Source organism: Pongo pygmaeus, chromosome 3 (genome assembly GCF_028885625.2).
Source record: "Pongo pygmaeus isolate AG05252 chromosome 3, NHGRI_mPonPyg2-v2.0_pri, whole genome shotgun sequence".
Classification (NCBI taxonomy): domain Eukaryota; kingdom Metazoa; phylum Chordata; class Mammalia; order Primates; family Hominidae; genus Pongo; species Pongo pygmaeus.
In genome coordinates, this window is record NC_072376.2 from 120,066,191 (window position 1) to 120,089,357 (window position 23,167).

Consider the following 23,167-nt stretch of genomic DNA (forward strand, 5'->3'; position numbering starts at 1 on the left):
GCTCGAACACAGGCTATTTGAAAATATACAGTTAGAGGAAAAAGAGAAAAATAAAAGGAATGAAGATCACCTACAAGATATAGAAAATTACCTCAAAAGACTAAATCTAAGCATTATTAGTGTTCAAGAGAGAGTTGAACAAGAATAAGAGGTAGAAGGCTAAGTTAAAGAAATAATAACAGAAAACTTTTCAAAACTTATAAGAGGGAGAAATATTCAGATACAGGAGCTTCAGAGAATACCAAACAAATTTAGTACAAGTAAGACTAATACAAGGCGTATAATAATCAAACTCTCAGAGATTAAGGGCAAAGAGAGGATCCTAAATGCAGCAAGAAAAGAGAGGGAAATAACAAACAAAGGATCTTTGATGTATCTGGCAACAAACTTCTCAACAGAAACCATACAGGTCAGTAGGAAGTGGATCAACATTTTCAAAGTAGTGAAGGAAAAAACTAAATTGCCATTCAAGAAAACTGTACCCAGCAAAGTTATCCTTTTATGGAGGAGAGCTAAAGTATTTCCCAGATAAACAAAACCTGACAGAATTCACCACCACCAGGCTCATTTTGCAAGAAATGCTAAAGAGAGTTCTTCAATCTGAAATAAAAAAATCACTAATATAGAAAAAGAAAACATTTGAAGGTGTAAAACACACTGGAAAAATTAAGTGCATAAGAAAACCCTGAATACTCTAATACTGTAATTGTGGTGGGCAATTCACTCATAACTCTAGTATGATGCCAAAAAGACAAATCTATCAAAAACAGTAACACATACAGCAACCAGTTAGGAGATAGGCAATATAAAAACATGTAAATTGAGACAACATAAAGTCAAAATGTGGGGTAAATTGAGTTCAAGTATAGAGGATATTCAAAATCTTTTTATTGTTTCTACTGTTTTCTTAGGATTTAAGCTAAGTTGTAATCCTTTTAAAATAATATGTTATATCTATAAGATGTTCTGTATAAGCCTACAGTAATCACAATGCAGAAAAACTATAATATATTTACTAAAAATAAAAAGTAATGAATTAAAACATACTGCCAGAGAAAATCACTTAACCACAATGGAAGACAGTATGAAAGGAAGAAAGATAAATGTTATAAACTAACCAGAAAACAAGCAATAAAATAGCAGTAGCAAGTCTTTACTTATTAATAACATCATAGGATGTAAATGGACTCAAATTGACAATTAAAAGGCATACAGTGGCTGAATGGATAAAGAAACAAAATCTAGCTCTATACTACTCTCAAGCAACCCACTTCACCTATAAATACACACATATACTGAAAACAAAGACGTAGAAAAAGATGTTTCATGCACCTGGAAACCTAGAAAGACCAGAAGTAACTATACTTATATCAGAGAAAATAGACTACAAATCAAAGATTGTAAAAAAAAAGATAAAGGTCACAATGTAATGAAAAGGGGGTCTATCCAACAAGACAATGTAACAATTATAAATATCTGTGGATCCAACACTGGAGTGCTCAAGTATATAAAGCAAGCATTAATAAGTCTAAAGGGAGAGATAGATTAAATACAATAGTAATAGGGGATTTGAACACCCCACTCTCAGTAATGAACAAATTATCCACATATTTATTTCATCAATAAAGGAACACAGGAGTTCAACTACACACTAGATCTAATAGGCCTAACTTCATAAAATTTAATATTCCTTTATGATAAAAACCTTCAACAAATTGGACATAGAAGAAACATGCCTCAAAATAGTAAAGGCCATATGTAAAACCCATAGATATCATAGTACTGAAAGAGAAAAAATTGAAAGCCTTTCCTCTAGAAAAAAGCTATTATTCAATATTAATTCAATTAATTCAATTAATTAATTCAATTAATTAATATTATTCAATAATATTGGAAGTCCTGGTGGGGCAATTATGAAAGGAAAATAAATAAATAAATAAATAAATAAATAAATAACATCCAAATTAGATGATCTTATACTAAGAAAAATCTGAACTATCCAACAAAAAACTCTTAGAACTAATAAATTCGGTAAAGTAGCAAAATAAAAAATCAACATTTAAAAAATAGTAGCATACACACACACACACACACACACACATATACACACACAGATATATACATATGCCAATAGCAAGCAATCTGAAAAAGAAATCAAGAAAGAAATCATGGCTGGGCATGGTAGCTCACACCTGTAATCCTAGCACTTTGGTAGGCCGCAGCAGGCAGATGGCTTGAGCTCAGGAGCTGGACACCAGCCTGAGCAATGTGGTGAAACCCCATCTCTACAAAAAGTACAAAAATTAGCCAGGCATGGTGGCATGTACCTGTTGTCCTAGCTACTCAGAAGACTGAAGTGGAAGGATCGCTTGAGCCCAGGAGGCAGAGGTTGAGGTTGCAGTGAGTTGAGACAGCACCACAGCACTCCAGCCTGGGCAGCAGAGCCAGATCCTGTCTCAAAAAATAAAACAATTACACTTACAATAGCTACAAAAAATATAAAATACATAGGAATCAATTTAATCAAAAAGTGAAAGATCTCTACAAGGAAAACTACAAAACACTGATGAATAAAACCGAAGAGGACACAGAAAAAATGGAAAGATGTTCCATGCTTATCAATTGGAAGAATTAATATTGCTATAATGACAATTCTACTAAATTTACAGATTCATCCCTATAAAATGTAAATGACAGTTTTCATGGAAATAGAAAACAACTCTAAAATTTATATGGAACCACAAAAGACCCTAAATCACCAAAGCAATCCTAAGCAAAAAGAACAAAGCTGGAGGTATCATACTACCTGATTTCAAATTATACTACAAAGCTATGGTGACCAAATCAGCTTGGTACTGACATAAAAACAGACATATAGACAAATGGAAGAGAACAGAGAACCCAGAAATAAATCCACACAATTATAGCCAACTGATTTTCTACAAAAGCATCAGGAACATGCAATGGGGAAGGGACAGTCTCGTCAATAAATGGTGCTGAGGAAACTGGATAACCATATGAAAAAGAATGAAACTAGATCCTTATCTCTCACTATATTAAAAAATCAAATCAAAATTGATTGAAGATTTAAATGTAAGACCTAGAACAATGAAACTCCTAGAAGAAAACACTGGAGAAATGTTCTAAGACATTGTTCTGGGCAAAGGATTTTTTTGTGTCAAAAGCACAAGCAACCAAAGCAAAAATATACAAATGGGATTATGTTAAGCTTAAAAGTTTCTCCACACCAAAGAAAACAATAGAATAAACAGACAGTCTAGGGAATGGGAGATAATATTTGCAAACTATCCATCTGACAAAGAACTATTGATAAGAATATATGAGGAGCTCAAACAACTCAATAGCAAATAAATAAATCATCTAATTTAAAAATTGGCAAAAGATTTGAATAAACATTTCTCAAAAGAAGAGCTATAAATGACCAGCAGGTATACGAAAAAATGTTCAATATCACAAATCATCAGGGAAATGCAAATAAAAACTGTAATGAGATAACATCTCACTCCAGTTAAAGTGGCTTTTATCAAAAAGATTGGGCACAACAGATGCAGGAGATGATGTGGGGAAAAGGAAGCCTCATACAATGTTGGTGGGAATGTAAATTAGTACAGCCACTATAGAGAACTGTATGAAGGTTCATCAAAAAAGCAAGAATATAACTACCATATGATCCAGCAATTCCACTACTGGGTATATATCCAAAAGAAAAGTAATCCATTTAATGAAGAGATATGTGCATTCTCATGTTTACTAAAGCACTACTCATAATAGCCCAAATATGAAATTAACCTAAGTGCCTATCAGTAAATGAATGGATAAAGACAATGTGATATATATACACAATGCCATATTATTCTGCCATAAAAAAGAATAAAATCTTGACATTTCCAGCACATGGTTGGAACTAGAGGTCATTATGTTAAGTAAAATAAGCCAGGCACAGAAAGGCAAATACCACATGTTATCACTCATATGTGGGCCCTACAAAAGAGATCTCATGAAGATAGAAGTACACTGATGTTTCCCAAAACCTGGGAAAGGTAAGAGGGGAAAGGGAATGAAAAAACATTGGTTAATGGGTATAAATATATAGTTTGATAGAAGGAATAAGACCTAGTGTTTGATAGATGGGTAAGGTGACTATTGTTTAAAATAATCTATTGTATATTTCAAAATAGCTAGAAGAGAATAATTCAAATGTTTCTAGCATAAAGACAAATATTAAAGGTGATTGATATTCCAATTACACTGATTTGATTTTTACAAATTATATGAATGTATTAAACTATCACAGCTACCCCCAAAATATGTACATGGATTATATGTCAATTAAAAAATTGTTAATGGGCAAAGGGCCTGAATAGACTTTTGTTCAAGATATATAATGACCAAAAATATATGAAATGATGCTCAACATTATTAGACATCAAATGCAAATAAAAAACACAGTAAGACAACACTTTACACACACTAGAATGACGAATCAAAAGATAGCAAATAACATGTGTTAGTGAGCAGATGGAGAAATTGGGATACTCATACATTGCTGCTGAGATTGTAAAATGATGCAGCCAGTTTAGAAAACACTGACTCCTCCTCAAAATATAGAATTTCCATATAACCAGCAACTGCATCATTTACCGATACACCCGACAACAAGGATGAACCTTGAAAACATCATGTTAAATGAAAGAAGCCACTCACAAAAGATCACATATTGCATTATTACATGTATATAAAATATCATAAACAAATCTAGAAGGGCCAGAGAAAGAAAACTAACCAAAGTCATGGGGAAAAAATATGCACAGTGCTAAGTTCATAAAATTGAGCAGTACGAAATCACATGAATGTATGGGTTGAGCTATTAGCCTTCAACCACCTACTTAGAGGTCTCAAGAAATAGGATTATGTCTCTGATTTTGGGTTGGATTACTAAATGCTACTGGTACAGCGGAAGGATAGGGATTCAAGGAAATCAAGGATACTTAGTGGGAAAAAGATCATACACTTGTCTTTCCATTGAGTGAGACTGAATAAGAAAGGTAAAGTGCTCTGGAGGAGGTTAGATGATGGGAGAAAATGGCAGAAATTCAGAGACTAGAGAGTTCTAAGAGCAGTTATAGTAGTAACAAGCATGAAGAGAATCTTAACAGAGAGGAGATTTTGGTCACGGTAAGATATATAAAATTAAGATCTTCAAACATTCATGTATTGAAACGATTCATAATGGAGCTTTGAAAATGAATGACTCTAATAGAGTAGAGATAAAATTAACTGAAGAAAAAGAAGGCTAGAATTTTAAAACTTGATTGCTTTCTACAAGTGCACTGGCTTCAGCTATGACAGGAGATAAACTGAAGAGGACAATTGGGAATGTGCATCGTCTAAAAGACTTCAAAGGGTAAAGGGAAATGATCAAGTAATCAATAAATGACATCAATAAGGAAGGGGAGAAAATCATATTGCCTGATGGAATGAGACTCAAAAGAGAGTAGGCTTTTATCAGAGGCTTGAAAGGAGATGCTCTGACTGATAGGCGGTTCTTAGATGGCCAGCAAGAGCCCTGTTCCTGCGTGTGGCACTCTCATGATGTTCTGAGCCTTGGCAGATGCCTTATTATGAAGAGAGGCATCTCAACATTTAAAAAAATACTTACATGAATAGTAAGTAGAATTTTGATAGAAAAAGGAGAGTTGGTGAGCAAAAGAAAAAACTCAGACTTGGAAACAAAAAGTAGCTTTGTGTTTGTGGGAGATTGTTTTGTTTTATTTTATTTAAAAAATAATAAGTGAATCTTTTATAGTAATAACCTTTATTTAACAAATTGAGTGAAGCCAGATTTTGAAGAACTTTGCTTTGAAAGCTAATAATAAGGTTTTTTTTTTATCCTGAGGTCAATACATTCATTGAATATTTTTATCAAGGAGGTAATATACTGAAATTAGTGTTTAAACTTGTTGGTTAGAATGGAAAAAAGAAAGGATCAACAAACCACTTAGGAGACATAACTTAAGCTGGAGAAAAGAGGAATAAAAATAGAAAATAATGAAGCTGAAGACATTTCCAAGAAGAAATTGTAAAATATTTTTTAATGGAACAAATTAAAATGTTTTATTTGATTGTTTGTTTTTACATATTATGTTTCCAAAAGGTTTCATAAGTTAGATTAGACCTAGAGCTTAAGTTTCCAAAACTGTTGAACCAGAGCAAACCTAAAATATCAAAATATTCACTAAAATAACCTATTCATCTCATTCATTTACCTAGTCACCATCTATTGGGTGCCTATTATGTGCAAGGCTCTATGCTAGATTCATTTTTCCTTTAGCAGGCAAATTATTGGTGACCTGTAGTTTCATCTGTTCCTTCACTGCTTGTTACCAAATCCTAATTTCAAAATCTCAGGAAGGGACTGTGGAGGAAAGTTTTTGTATTTATCATTGTCTTAGAAAATAAGATATAGTAAGGAGAAATTTATAATTTTTTAATTGTTAATGAGGCATTGTTTTAGTTCATAAAAAAAAGTTGAAAGATAAGAGTTGCATCCCATTGTAGATAATTTTCTTCAGTGTATCTGTTTTTCTCACTCAATTTTCATTCCTTGATCAACTGCAGAATTTACTCCAGGAAATAATAATCTCCAAAATAAAATGAAAAACCAAATTCAGAAATGTTCTTTGAGCTATTCTTACTCAAAAACTGGTACTTTTTAAGCAAATTATGTTTGCCTCTAGGAGAAAAGTCACTATTACTTTGTTCTTTTCATTAAATAATTCTTCAGTAAATAAAAGACATTAAATCAAATTGTTTTTGCAACCAAATAAGGAAAAAACATAATCAATAGAATGAAAAATGTGTCTTTTAGAAAGAAAACCAACGAATGTTTTAGAAGAATTCTTAGACATTCTAATCACCAAATATGGAAGACTCATAGGTTTTTAGAAGCAAATGGATTCAGTTAGAAATCAAAGATCTGGCCATGAGCCCAACAATTCAAACCTTAAAAAGAATTCTGATGACTCTATAGATTGTAAATATATCTGCCTTCTATAATTCCTATATTCCACTCTCATGAATTTAAAGTAAATATTTTAGTGCAGTAAAACCCACTAGAAAAAATCATTAAGCTAAGATTAAAGTAAAATAAGTTTTTGCTTCAAAGTCCATTTTCTGACCAAAAACATGGATATTTGCCTTTCAGGGATTGTCTCCCACCTGGGCAGAAGTTGGTATTCTAGTGTAAATCTCTTGCTACAGAACCCTGATGTACTTTTATTCCTACCTCATTGGCAAGTAGGAAAACCTACAGGCTGAAAAGAGAGACTATTACACTGGGCTCAGTGAACTTCATGGTAGCATCTGCTATTTTAATAGCCAATGCTGACTTCATCTTCATCCACTGTAATTCCTGATCTGGAATGGCTCCTTAGAAATTCAGAATTTTGTTTCTAGTATACAAATGGAAACAACAATGAACTCTCTCTTATATGACGTGGTAAAGAATAGAGTGCTTTGTTTAGAGACTTTGGCTAACATAGCATTGCAATATATACTAAGAAATGTCTTGACAAAATCTATGTTAAAAATTCATATTTTTCTGAGGATTTAAAGGTCATTTAAAAATCTTTAGTGATAATATCATCATTTTACAAATCATTAGTCAGTTAAAGATAGATACCGTAGACAGATTCCGGATTTTTAAAAAAATAATAATACTTTTACTATAGTGTAAGACTACTGGGTCAAGGCCAATTTCTGAACAGCAACTAAACTTTTTGGGAGTGGAGGACAAACAATTCTACTAGCATGATTTGACAGACAGAAGACTGGGTATACTGTGGGTAAATGATCAGAGTATGGACAAAGTTCATTTTCTGGCCTTGCTTATATTTACTTCAAGAAAGATCCTAACTCCTTCCTTCTAGGGGGCTCCTGAGCCAGGTGGTAAAATCATCTTTGTAAAAAATATTAACTGAAAAAATTATTATAGTAAAAGAGATTGACCTAACTGACCCCATCTCACTTCTAACCTCCACACTGTCCTTGTTCATTCCTAGGCTTAGGCCAAACTAACTTTGGGAGGAACTTAGTTTATAGTTTGGCTTTGAAACAAAGACAACAACAGCCCCTTCTCAAAACAAACCCCCTTTCCTGCCTGGGGACTAGACTGCCTTTGTAGGACTAACAAATTAGCCACAAGATTAGAAATTATGGTTTAGGAGTCATGCAGCTGGAGGCTGCAAGATTCTAAACCTCCCCAAATTGTTCCTGGGGATAACATCACTATTGTAAAACCTAAGATCAGTGCTTGAGATATTTTGCAGATGCTGCACAGGACAGATCAGCTGGCATCACCCAGATCGATAAACTGGCCTATCAGGTCTTGTGCCCCAGACCCAGGAACTGACTCAGCACAAGAGGACAGCTTCAACTCCCTGTGATTTCATCTCTAACCTGAACAATCCTAACTCCTGACTCACTAGCAGCCCACCCACCAAATTATCCTTAAAAACTACAATCACTGAATTTTCAAGGAGACTGATTTGAGTAATAAAATTTCAATCTCCCATATAGCTGGCTCTGCATAAATTACTCTTTCTCTATTGCAATTCCCCTGTCTTGATAAATCAGCTCTGTGTATGCAGCAGGCAATGTGCACCCACTGGGAAGTTAAGTGGTGCACCTCAGTTTTATAGGTTGTTACTCAATGTTATTATTTCTCTGGTTGTGAGGGTGGTGTGTTCCTGACTTTAAGTCCAAAGTTTTTTCTTCTCAACATTTTTTCTTGCTAAGATGAAACACAGAGTAATAACTGCTTGATTCCCTTGCCAGCTTTCTCTAAGCCTCTAAGGGATTTCCTTGTCTTATGGGATAGAATGTTTGCAAATGATCTTCCAATCAAAATTCACCATAGCTGTATAGTGACTGAGGTGTGGTCTGCTCCTGCATTGCATTGTTGAGATCAAGCCAGTCTTGTAGATGCCTTCTCTAAGGACCTTACAGCAAGTTACACTGACCTGCTAGGTTTCTCATCATTATGCAGAATGAAAATTCCCTATGTACTTGGAAATCTTTGTAGTGGAGTTCTGGAGTAGGGTCACATTCAACAAAATTTTGTGCTGACCATAAAATAAATTTAGAAACAACTCAAAAATTTTATTTGCATTTCTCTAAAAATTAAACTGAATTCAAACATACAGTACACCTATTAAATTCTTTATTTGCCTTCTTAATTCTCTGTCCCAAAAATCTCCAGGGAGTATCATACCCCAAGCAGGGAAAATGTGTCTAACTCATTTCTTCTCTACTACCTTAGTCCCCATCATCTATGCCCATATAAGGCCTTTATCCTTGATGTGCCTTCCAAATGGAACACTCCCCTCCCCTGCAGCCCCCAAAAGGCATAGCTTGGGCCTTCATTAGCACTGCTATCTTGAGAATCTGTCATAGTTCCAACCCCAGACAGCCCTCTCTTCCTGTCTCCTCTCTTCATTCTGGAATCTGAACAATCAGAGCCTAATACTACTTTTCAGTAACTAAATAGATTAGCAATGCACTCAGTAGTGGCAGACTTTGGCCACATTGATGAACATAACCCTCTATATCCATTTCTAAGACTCCAGAATTTTTCTCAATGACTGAATCATATTGGCCACCACATTCAGGAACATCACTATATGCCTATATCTACTTTACCACAACTGATCTGTTTAATGCTAACTCAGAGGCCACAGGAAAAGAAATTTAGTCGAAACCTACTTCATTTAAAACATCTTTTTTAAAAGTTTTTTAGGTCTCTTTTCAAGATGTATAGATGGAAAAAGGGTTGGGGTGGGGGGTTTGATATGTAGTGTGAGAAATCTATCCTGCTGAGAAAATGAAAACAATCTCTGCTTTTCTCATTGTCATCCATGCATGCTGCTTACTGGGCTTCTCCTCGAAAGCATTTGATTTGCATGATTAAGTACTTACTTGGTTTGGTGGGGTTTTTTGAAACTCAAAGGACTTATATTGAAAATCTATTTTTGTTTGCTTTTAAACAGAATGCGTTTATTTGGGGGATGTAAACTTCTGGGATTTGTGGTAAATTTGAAATCTTAATTCTGTTACATACTCTTGGATGGGTTGTTTAGTTGAGGAACTATATTTAGCTTGAGATTTAAACACCTAGATTGTAATAATTTTTTGAATGCTAATTTCATATCTAAACTGTTGATGCATAGTCCAGATGTTTGGACAGATCATGTGAGATAGTTGATACAAATATTTGGCTTCATGTACGGTAATTGGTACAGATTCCTTTGTAGAGATTGGAAAGTTTCTCTTCTTGCTTGAAACTACTCATTGGCTGTGATTGGATCCACAGTAATAATATCTGTTGGCATCTTAATTTTTATCAAATGCTTTTAAATTATTTACTTTCTTAGCTACCTCATTTACATTGCTAACAATATAATATTACAATACAATTGTACAACCTTCTATGGTATTCAAATAGAAGATTCTTTACTCCATTAGCCCCCAAAAGCAGTTCTATTAATGATCTGGTTTAAGATTTCAGGGACATCATCCCAATGAGCTCAACTTTATCATTTAATATTTATTTCTAGAGAGCAAATAACAACAAAATATTTTATTTTCCCTTGGAATTATTTTGTAAGATATTTATTGCACCAGATTCACTTTTCAAAGAACATCTGATTTTCACTTACAAAAGTGAACCTCCAGTTAGTTATGCACTGGAGAAGATAGATGTGCTGGCCTGTGATGGACACAGAACATTCTGAGCTGAAACCTGAACTAAGTGTGTTTAGAGCCTATTCCTTGAGAGTCTATCAAAAGCTTTTTATGTATCTTGCCACCTGGATCTATCCCTGCTTCCCAATGTATCTGTTACAGTAAAGGAGTCCCGATCCAGACCCCAAGAGAGAGTACTTAGATCTTGCATAAGAAAGAATTCAAGTTGAGTCCACAGTACAAACAAAAGCAAGTTTATTAAGAAAGTAAAGTAGTGAAAGAACAGCTACTCCATAGACAGAGTAGGGTATTCCCAAAAGTAAGAGGAGGAATGCGTCCACCCTAGATACAATACTTGTTTCTATATAAGATTTAAAAAAAAAGATCATGGGGAGATGTGTTCTGCTACAAGGGTTTCTGATAAAGGATTAATTTTCTTAATTTCTGTGTTTTGCAAGAATTGATATTGTTATCTTTAAAGCAAAATTAGGAATGCTTCTGTTCTCAAGATATCAGGGTATCAGAACACTCCCAAGTCTGAGTCTGTTTAGTAAACATTATCAATCTATTCTCTTAACCATAAACATCTAGAGGCTAGGAATACCTAACTTTCTGGGAATGCAGCCCAGCAAGCCCCAGCCTCATTTTCCTAGCTCTCACTCAAGATGGAGTCACTCTGGTTTGAACACCTCTGACACAACCATGGGCCTGAAGCCCACAAACACGAAGTCTAGGAAAGGAGGCTCAGAAAATAAAAAAAAAATTAAAAAATTAAAAAATAATAAAAAAACAAGAAATTTATGTGTGCCTCATCCAGACCTGGATGCTAAAGGATAGCTTCTGTGCCATGGGATAGGCAGATATTAAACAAATATGAAACTCATCTACCACTCTTGCATCAATGAAACTACCTTTGCAAAAATCATCCCTGAGGAAATTATGACACTGAAAGAGATGAGACCAAACCAACCCCATCTTGCTTCTCACCTTTAAGCTGTCCTTGTTCATTCCCGGGCATAGGCTGAACTAGCCTTGGGAAGTAATTTAGTTTATAGTTCAAACTCTGAAACAAAATTGATAATAGCCCTTTCCCGAGGAGGGAAAAAAATCCTTCTTGCCTGGGGACCAGTCTGGCTGTGTAGGACTAACAAATTAGCTACAAGATTAGAAATTATGGTTTAGGGGCCATGCAGCCTTCAGCTGCAAGAGTCTGAACCTCCCCACATTGCTGCTGGGGATAACATCACTGTTGCAAAACCTAAGATCAGTGCTTGAGATATTTTGCAGACTCTGCATTCCAATGCAGCAGATGACACCACCCACATCAGTAATCTGGCTCAACCACTTCTGCAATCCCACCCAGGAACAGAAGTCAGCAAGAAAGAACTCACTTCGACCACCTATGATTTCATCTCCAACCCAATCAATCAGCAACCCTCACTTCCCAAGCTCCTATCTGCCAAATTATCCTTAAAAACTCTGATCCCCAAGTTTTCAGGGAGACTAATTTGAGTAATAATAAAATTCCAGTCTCCCACACAGCCAGTAATGTGTAAATTACTCTTTCTCCATTGCAATTCCCCTGTCTTGATAAATTGGCTCTGTCTAGCAAGAGGCAAGGTGAACCTGTTGGGTGATTACATCAACGGCCATGAAAGCCCTTCCTATAATTTCCGTAGATCATGATTTCTTCTTGCTTTAAAAAGCTTAGTATTGTCTACAGATTTGAGATCTAATTGTTAACACAGTTTTTAGATTGTCCCTTACCATTCTTGAACAGTGCACCATTGCTCAAGCATCTGTGATGAAATCTGTTACACACAGATGTATAAGCATAGGATTCTTTGGTAGCTCTCAATGATGTCCTGTTAATTAGTTGTCTTTCCCTAGGTCAGTGCCACACTATCTTAATTAAAAATATTAGATAATAAGTTATGATACCTGATACAGCAAATCCACTTGCCTTGTGACGCTTGTTCAGCAATGTCTTGACTATCCCCAGGTCTTTGCTCTTTCATAGACATTATAGAATCAATGTGTTAATTTCCTATAAAACCCCTATTTATATGTGAATTAGAATTGTAATTACTAGATACTAGTTTAAATCTTTTGACATTAACATTAAACTGTTTTTCACCTACAAATATGACAATTTCATATGGTTCTTCTACTGAATAGATCACAAGGGAAAGAATTAACATCTTTCTGATATTTACTTGTGAACATGATGTATCTCTCCATTTACTTAGGTTTCTTCAATATCTTTATTAAAGTTGTAACTCCATGCAGGTATTGAATATATGTTGTAAGATTTACTCCTAGATATCTTGCTTTTTTTTTTTTGCTGTTGTAAATGGTATCTTTTTCTTATTATTATACTTTCAGTTTGTGTGTATGTGCTACAGTTTGGGCCTTTGCCACCTCCAAACCTCATGTGGAAATTTGGTCCCCAATGTGGCAATGTTGAGAGGTAGGGCCTAGTGGGAGGTGTTTGGGTTCTGGGGGTGGATCCCCCATGAATAGATTAATGTTCTTTCTCAGGCTGAATGAGTTCTCCCTCTATTAGTTCCCCTTGAGAACTGGTAGGTAAAAAGCACCTAGGGCCTCCCAGTGGCTTCCTCCCTCGCCATGGGATCACTCTTTGCACTCTTGGTATGGAAGTGTTCCAGACCCAAGGCCATTCTTATGCAGCTATGTGGAAGTAAAAAGGCATCATGCACAGGACTGCAGTTCCCGATACTCATAAATCAGAACTTCTACTGGATTCAACCAATTTTCTTTAATCTAACTTTTCTCCTATTGGTTTTTAGTTAGGTAAGCTATTTCTTTTTCACTTCTTCTTTCATACAATGCAAGGTCCTTGGAGTGTTTGATTTTAAACACTACCTCTCAAATTCCATATTATTGTCATTTAGCATTCCAGTTCAATTTGTTAATGTCATGCTAGTTAGACATTATTTCATCATATTTTTGTCAACGTTTATTTGGATTACACTTTTTTTACATGACATAGTTCTTTGCACTCTACTGCTTTATTGATTTCATTCTTGTAGGGACTAGCCCCGCAGGTTCAGTGGGTTTTTCTCCCTGTGTGCAGAGAAGAGAAATCATAGAAATAAAGACACAAGACAAAGGGATAAAAGAAAAGAGAGCTGGGCCTGGGGAACCACTACCACCAAGACGCAGAGACCGGTAGTGGCCTCGAATGCCTGGCTGTGCTGTGATTTATTCGATACAAAGCAAAAGGGGCAGGGTAAAGAGTGTGAGTCATCTCCAACGATTGATAAGGTCACGTGAGTCACGTGTCCACTGGACAGTGGGCCCTTCCCTATATGGCAGCCGAGGCAGAGAGAGAGAAGACAGCTTACGCCATTTATTTCTGCATATCAGAGACTTTTAGTACTTTCACTAATTTTGCTACTGCTGATGTCAGGCCCTCCACAAGAGGTGGTGAAGTAGAGTCTTCTCTAAACACCCCCAGGGAAAAGGAGACTCCCTTTCCCGGTCTGCTGAGTAGCGGGTGTTTTTCCCTGGCACTGACGCTACCACTAGACCACAGTCCGCTTGGCAACGGGTGTCTTCCCAGATGCTGGTGTTACCGCTAGACCAAGAAGGCCTCTAGTGGCCCTGTCCAGGCATGACAGAGGGCTCACACTCTTGTCTTCTGGTCACGTCTCACCATGTCCCTATCTCTGTATGGCCTGGTTTTTCCTAGGTTATGATTGTAGAGCAAGGATTATTATAATATTGGAATAAAGAGTAATTGCTACAAACTAATGATTAATGATATTCATATATAATTGTATCTAAGATCTATATCTAGTATAACTATTCTTATTTTATATATTTTCTTTATTATACTGGAACAGCTCGTGCCCTCAGTCTCTTGCCTCGGCACCTGGGTGGCTTGCTCCCCACACATTCTGAATGAAGAACATCCTTCAGTAAGTTTGCAGGTCTTTGACAAATCCCCTCGAAAACAAAATTAAATGTTGTTTATTTGGCCCTCAGTCTGGAATGATTGTTTTGGGTGGGTTTAGAATTCTAGATTGATGGTTGCTTTTCCTCAGTATTTTAAGTATATTATTTTATTTTCATCCAATTCCTAGTGCTGGTGTTGTTGATGAGAAGTCTGCTGTCAGCCTAATTATATTCCTCTCTAGAAGAAATATCTTTTTCTATCTGAATTTTTGGGCTTTTTTTCGGAAAAAAATTTTCATCTCACTATAATGCATGATGGTATGGGTTGTATTTTTTGTTTGGTTATTTATATTTCGGGTTTAGTATTGTTTTCTTTTTGCTTCTGAGGATCAATTATGCTCTTTCAATATCGGGGTTCATGTATTTCTTTAATTCTGAAAACTCCCCAACTATTATCTCTTAGAATACTTTTTCTCCCTTTTATCCTTTATGTTCTCTTCTGGAATATCTCATTCTATCTCTTTATCTTCTTTATCTTTTAACATTTTTTATAATTTTTTAATCATTTTCTCTCTCTCTGCTAGATTCTGAGAGGTTTACTCAACTCCCTCTTTCAGTTCTCTGATTCTCATTTTAATTGACATTAATATGCTATTCATCCTATCCATTTAACTTATTTTTGTGATTATATTTTTATATCTAGAAGTTCAATTTGGTTCTATTTTCAAAACCGCTTACAGTTTTTCAAGCACTCCTAATATTTTGTTATGAATTTTAATTCAATTTTTATTTTGTATTATTTTATCTCCATAATCCTTTTAAATCTACTTATATTATCGTCTTTTTTAGATTTTTATTTTTTTAATCTTCAGTTTTGGAAAGGCTAATTTCCTGGATGTAATATTTCCTGGTATTCCACTACAGTGGGTCTTTTCTTGAGTTCTTTAAGACACTAATACTCTGTCCTGTGGTAGCTGCATTTGCTTTAGTTTATATACATGTACCCACAGAATCATTCCTCATTTTTTTCTGCTAGGCTCTAGGGTTACAATATAATGGCCAGTAGCCATATGTAAATTTTAAAATAGAAATTAATTAAAATTAAATAAAATTTAAAATTTAGTTTTGCAATCTCACTAGACACATTAAGTGTTCAATAGCCACATATGACCAGTAGTTACCATATTAGATAGTGCAGATATAAAACATTTCCATATCACAAAAGTTCTATTGTACAGTGTTGCTGTAGAGTTTACACAGTCCTAAACTAGCTTTAATGTTAATTTCCTTGTTCTGTTTCCTAACCCTTGCAGGTCATTAAATTGTAAGCCCTTTAGGTCTCATAGGTATAGAACTTTGATTAATTGCGATTGACTTATTTATTCATTCATGACCTCCAATAGATAGCAAGTGACCTTTTCATTTCTCCAGGCCATTAAGCAGATATATCTAGATTCCTTTAAATAAATAACTTGGTAACCCTTCAAGACTCTGGACTTTATTCAGAGGAATCATTTCCAGCTTTCCAGCTTGAATAGACCTATGGCCACATCTTTTTTCCCTAGTGAGTATTAAAAGCCCTTTATATATATTCCTTCCATAATCCCCGAGTAGTCAAAGGGCCTACTTCCACTTGCTTTTCTGGATTTGAATCCTTTCTTCTGTTCTGTCACCAGGAGATTTCTCTTTCTGTTTTTCAAGCTGCTTTGTATAATTTATTAAAAATTACATCACATTTTATCCAGCATTTCACCATGTTTGTGGAGAGAGAGAAAAATTGTCTACATTAGCTAAATTTATCATGTGATTAGAAATATATTGATGTTATATTGCATGCTTTAATATTTTGAGAAACAATAAGATATGTCATGTTTAAAATGAATTTCATTGTTAAGCCCACTCTTTAATATAATTGCTCAAAAATTTCTGTCTAATTGTAATCTGGTGCTTGAAGTTCTACAACTTCACCTGTAAGTGATTTGTTTTTTCTTATTGGAATGCCTCATATCTAATCTAAATACAAAAATATTGTTTTTTTAATGACACCTCTTGTATCAATCACTTCTTTCTAACATCATTTTACTTTTGCATAGAACCTGATATCATTTCCAGAAATGATTTTAACATTCTCCTCTAAAATTGTAAAGTAATGCTTATTTATTATAAACTGATAAAATAATATGTTTAAAGAAAAAAGTAATCATCTCTCTTCTCTACCTCCTTTATATTCCTTATTTCCAAACCACCTCCTTGCCAGATGGTCAGTGATATCAACATTGTTTTATATTGTTTTAGTAGTTTTCCATGCACTTTTAAATATGTACAAACATATGAATTTTTAATTAGTGGTTCCTGTCCTTGACTATTTTGACCAAAATGAGTATTTCACTAACTAAACACTGGAGCATCTCTCTAGTCAACATATATAAGCCTAATATATTTTTTAAATACTTTTATATTATCCATAGTATAGATATCCATAATTTATTAATCTTTTCGCTCTTGATGAATACTCAGAATGCTTCCAGTTTGCTGCCACTATGAATCATAACACAATAACATCCTTGAGTAATTCTTGCATACCTGTAACACTTGGATTTTTATATAACCTTACTGTAAATTAGTATAAAAATGTGTTATCTTTCTTTAGTCTCACATTTCTCTCCATCCCATATAAATCTAAAATAATCTTTTTGTACCAGGTTTTTATTAAAGAAGTTAGATTATAAAAATATTATTTAAACCCAAAATTTATTATAGGTTCTTCTGTCTTCAGAGCTGACTAGCACAATGCAAGTTGGTAGGAAGATACATCTCTATATTTACTTCCTACCAATTAAGGAGATTGGCAGAAGAAAGAAGAAAACAGTGAACTCTCAATGTTTCTGCCAGAGGGACTAGATGATGTGGCACTCTGCTTAACAGGACGTATTGTTGACCCTCTGATTATACCAAGCCTGATAGGGCCTGGAGAGCAGAACTGTTTTATGAAGACTGGAACTGAGTTTCGAAGAGTAGTTACTGTAGGGAAATATAAGAGAGAGAAATTGACAGATGAGAAGAATGAGTGTTAAAGAGGGCATAGACTCAAAAATGGCAGGAGGCTGAAAGCAGCATAGAAGAATGAGAAATGTCAGAGCATGGGAAGGGTTTTAAAATTGTATTCCTTTACTTTTGAAACCCCACACCCAGGACAATGCCTGTCACAAAGCAGATGTTCCAGGAATATCACTAAAATAATAATTAGGGATGTTTGATATTAAGTTTTAAGTGATTGCATTTTATGTTCTCCACAAGAAACCCATTTTAAATATAAAAACATGGCTAGATTCACTACCTCTGAAGTGGTATAGTGTTATTTGAAAGAAAACTAGGATTAGTTATAAATGGGCAGCTACTTTAAAAAGTACAATGACTGCATTGTCATAATGTAAACATAATGTTCCCTATCATCTCAAACTTTCAATGAAAACTCTAACATCTAAATATGTTATTAAATAATAGGGGGTCAGGGTTGGGAAATCAAGAAAACAGATTGAATTACACTCCCTTGAGAGCCCAGAGCTTAGAGAAGCCAATTGTCTCCGGATCTGATAAACGTATTAAGAGCAGGAGTTCCCCTAAAGCAGGAACTTCTTGTAGAGGTGATCATGGAAATGCAAGCTCCTAGGAATCTAGGATAACTGATGGAAAACATTACATATCCTACAGAACAAGGGGTAATGGCTTAAAGTAATATTATGATGGGGTGACCAGAGCAAACATTTGTTAAGCAATGAATCATATAATCATAGAAAATGTTTAAACCTGGAAAGCAATAATCTAGTCCAGTGGTGATAAACACCTTCATTTCATGAGCTATTTCAGTTGATAGCATCCTCCCGGCACGCTAAGTTGAGCAGAGTTCTGAGACTGGAAAACGGGTCTGTGGTGAAGATGGTTGGAAATTATCAAAAAGCCTAAGGAAGTGCAAGGGGGGAAAGTAAAGCATGTAAATTTCCAGATTGCAAATTTATTGAGGAAAGATATAATTTGTTTTTTGTTCCTTCACACCTTTCCCTCCTCACAACTCCATCAACTATTCTCAATGGGTTATTGATGCTGATTTAGTCTATCCCTGATTTAGCACAAGTACATCCCTGTTAAGAAAAATACTTGTTTATTTTTTAACCTACCAATATTGAATCAGGAAGAAATAGAAAGCCTGAACAAACTCATAACAAATAAAGAGATTAAAATAGTTATTAAAATCCTTCTCCCAAAGAAGAAAAGCTCAGGACCAGGTTGTTCAGGGGAACAACCATTCAGTGGAGCATTCAGAACACACACAACATTTATCAATTAAGTTCACTGTCTTATAAGGGCACAGTTCATGGTGCCCCAAAATAATTAAAATAGTAATATAAAAGATCACTAATTACAGATCACCATAATAGATATAATAATGAAAAGTTTGGAAATTGCAAGAAATGCCAAAATGTGACATAGTGTCCCAAAGTGAGCCCATGCTGTTGGAAAATGGCGCCAATAGACTTATTCCACACAGGATTGCCACAAACCTTCAATTCATAAAAATGCAATGTCTGTGGAGCATAAGAAAGTGCAGTGCAGTAAAACAAGGTATGCCTGTGTCTATAAAAGGGAGACAGAATTGTTCCTTCAAAGAGTCGCTAAATCGCTAAAAATTTGCAAATAGTTACACAGTGCCCTGTCTGTCATTGACAATTACAAAACGCCTTGCAACATTTTGCATTGTTTATTGAGCTGGTTCTTGACTCTTCTTTAGTTGTTTGTATTTCATTTTCATACTTTTACAACCATATGGTAAACTCCTAAAATACAAATATTTTATCTTATAGAGTCTTCTCATTCCTATATACCTAATAGGCAGTCAATAAATATTTGAATCGATTAATGCCCTGAATTTTACCTCTCAAACCAGATTACATATTTATAGAGAAAAAATGTATTTTTTCACACTTTTCTCTCCTCATAATTCCTCAATCCACTATGCGTAGGAGGTTATTGAAAACATACATAAAATGTATAAATAAATAAATGAGTTTGATAAATTATTAAATATAGAAGAATAACTCTTGAGAACGTAAGTCCTTTCTCAGAAGACAATTAAAATTGGTAAAGGAGATTTGCTAAAATTTACTGTAAAAAAATTTCATTACCACCTGTTTTCAATTATACATTATTATCTTTAAATTCCGTCCTGATTGGGTATTTTACAGCTTCTGCTTCTTTATAATAAAAATTGTATGTAAACATAACTATAGCTTTTGATTTTTTTTTGCACAGTAGTGCATATTTGCCATGTTGAAAATACTGTTGAACAAATAAGTGTGCAATAATAGGAAGGAAACTCCTTCTCTCAAGGAAAATAGTGATGAAAGTGGGAGAGAAAAACATCGTCATTGTTGTTGTTGTTGCTGTGTTTTTATTTAAAACCATCATCTCATTTGGTTTCCATATTCTGAACATAAAGGAGTATTATCCACTCAGTAAACATTTACCAAGCACGTGCTATGTTATGTCTGAGAGTCACAAAGATGAATGATCATGATCTGTCTTCAAGATTCATTGTTTCTTGGAAAAGGCAGAGACATCAGCAAATAGTTTGTGATGAGTGCCCTCTGATGGGGGTATGCCCAAGGTGCCAGGAGACTGCAGGGGAGTGAGAAATAAGAAAAAGCTGAATGGAGGAAGAACAAGTTTCAGGCAGGGATGGTCTGAAAGATAAACAAGACCTGATTGCTAGTTCAGTTATGACAGGCAGCCTTAGGTTTCTGAATGAATTCGTTTTGGATGTGATAAAGGGAAATTCCTATGCCACTTATTCTACATATTGCATAGCCTTCCTAGTAACTTCAAAAAACTCTATAAAGTGTTTATGCCCATTGCTAAAGTTGAATTACATGTGTGTTGGAGCAGAGATTCACTGAAGTGCAGCCAAACCCACCTAGAGACCTGTTGAAGTAAAAAAGTCACTAATTTCCCCTTCTGTCAAGAGCAAGTAAAAAGTATTGAATGTTTGAGAGAGGGGGTCTTCTGCCTAAGGTAATACAGCACATGATGACACCATAACCATGGCATTGTCCTCAAAAGAAGTCCCTCACCAGCCCTCTATAACCATAAGGTCCTGTTTTGTTTATTGGGGTTGTGTTTTTATTTGTTTGTTTAAATACATAAGAACTAATTTTGGGGAAGAGATGGGATAGGGGAACATAAGGAGATTAAAAAGTCACTTCATGGGCTGGGCATGGTGGCTCACACCTGTAATCCCAGCACTTTGGGAGGCCAAGGTGGTAGTATCTCTCGAGCCCATGAGTTCAAGACCAGCAGGTCAACATGGCTATGTTTGGCTGTGTCCTCACCCAAATCTTATCTTGAATTGCAATCATCCCCACATGTCAAGGGCAGGGCCAGGTGGAGATAATGGAATCATGGGGGCAGTTTCCCCCATGCTGTTCTCATGATAGTGAGTGAGTTCTCACAAGATCTGATGGTTTTATAAGGGGCTCCCTCCCTTCTCTCTGCCGCCATCATGTGAAGAAGGATATGTTTGTTTCCCCTTCTACCATGATCGTAAGTTTCCTGAGGCCTCCCCAGCCATGCTGAACTGTGAGTCAGTTAAACCTCTTTCACCTCTTTCCTTTATAAAGTACCCAGTCTTGAGTATGTCTTTTCTTTTCTTTTTTTTTTTTTTGATGGAGTCTTGCTCTGTCATCCAGGCTGGAGTGCAGTGGTGTGATCTCGGCTCACTGCAGCCTCTGCCTCCTGGGTTCCAGCGATTGTCCTGCCTCAGCCTCCTGGATAGCTGAGATTACAGGTGCATGCCACCATGCCCAGTTAATTTTTTTTTTTTTAAGTAGAGGCAGGGTTTTGCCGTGTTCCCTAGGCTGGTTTTGAACTCCTGACCTCAGGTGATCTACCCACCTCAGCCTCCCAAAGTGCTGGAATTACAGGTGTAAGCCACCACGCCCAGCCAAGTATGTCTTTTTTAGCAGTGTGAGAATGGACTAATACAGTAAAATGGTACCATGGAGAGTGGGATGCTACTATAAAGATACCTGAAAATGTGGAAGAAACTTTGGAACTGGGTAACAGGCAGAAGTTGGAACAGTTTGGAGAGCTCAGAAGAAGACAGGAAAATATGGGAAAATTTGGAACTTCCTAGAGACTTGGAAGGCTCAGAAGACAGGAAGATGTGAGAAAGTTTTGAACTTCCTAGAGACTTGTTGAATGGCTTTGACCAAAATGCTAATAGTGATATGGACAATGGAGTCCAGGCTGAGGTGGTCTCAGATGGAGATGCGGAACTTGTTAGTATCTGGAATGAAGGTGATTCTTGTTATGCTTTAGCAAGCAACCAGACAAGCAGTGAGGTGGATCACATAAGCCAGGAAATGGCACAATGGACTTGTGTGCCGTGTGAAGAGGTTTTACTAGATCTAACAGACAGTGTAGAACCACTGAAAATTTTGAGCCAATGGACAATTGAAAAAATTGCTATGGCTACAGTGCAGATAAGGGGTTGGAATGAGAGAGGTAGGACAGGAGTAAGTTCAATTAAAAGCTGTCTAAGTAATTCAGAGAGGAAATAACATTGACCTGGACTACAGAAATGGCAGCAGGTGTAGAAACAAGTTGGTTCAGAAGAGGTTGAGGTGATACATGCAATGGGACTCGGAATTCCAAAAGTACACATCTTTAGTCTTATATTTCATTTCTTCTTTAGCAATCAATAATGTCCCTTGTGTCCTCACACTGCTTTCAACTCCCTTTTGGTTTCTTTGAAATTTTTGTATTTTTAGATGTATTAACTGCATCTGCTAGGAGTAGAGCCTTCTGTTTTGTTAATCATGTGACAGGCAGAGAAAGAAATAGAAATGTACATGAGGAGGTAAGTGTGGTAGTGTCAATGCTCATTTCTTTAAGCAGATTGAATTATCTATAGGCATCTAATTGCTGAAAACTATATCAGGCAATCCTATCTGTCCTTCTACCTCTAGGAAGAATTATATCCAGAAAAGATGGACTTCTATTCTTCCAAAGTTTCAGCAAAAGAGACCTCTACTCCCATTATCTACTCTCCCCCCAGGAAACAAGAATAGGAACCTTACAGACATATGCCTAAACATCTCATATCATCAATATTGCATTGCAGAATAATCTCTCAGGGGTCTGGTTCCTTTTTGCCTAGAGATTACTCCAGGTTCCTCCACCTAGGAATGAAAGATCCAGAAAAACTTTATTTCTAAAAATTCTGTATTAGGTATCACATAATTTCACCATTAAAACTTTTATCTTGCCATGAAAATGCTTTTATACTGCCTCAAATCCTTTTCTTTTTGTATTATTTTGCTTAAAAAAAAAACAAATGGCCAGAAGTTTTGACCTAATTAAAACATTGAAAGTATGGCGTCAAGTCTGCTAAACTTAAAAAATTTTGTTGAATCTTTTAGGAAAACAAAAG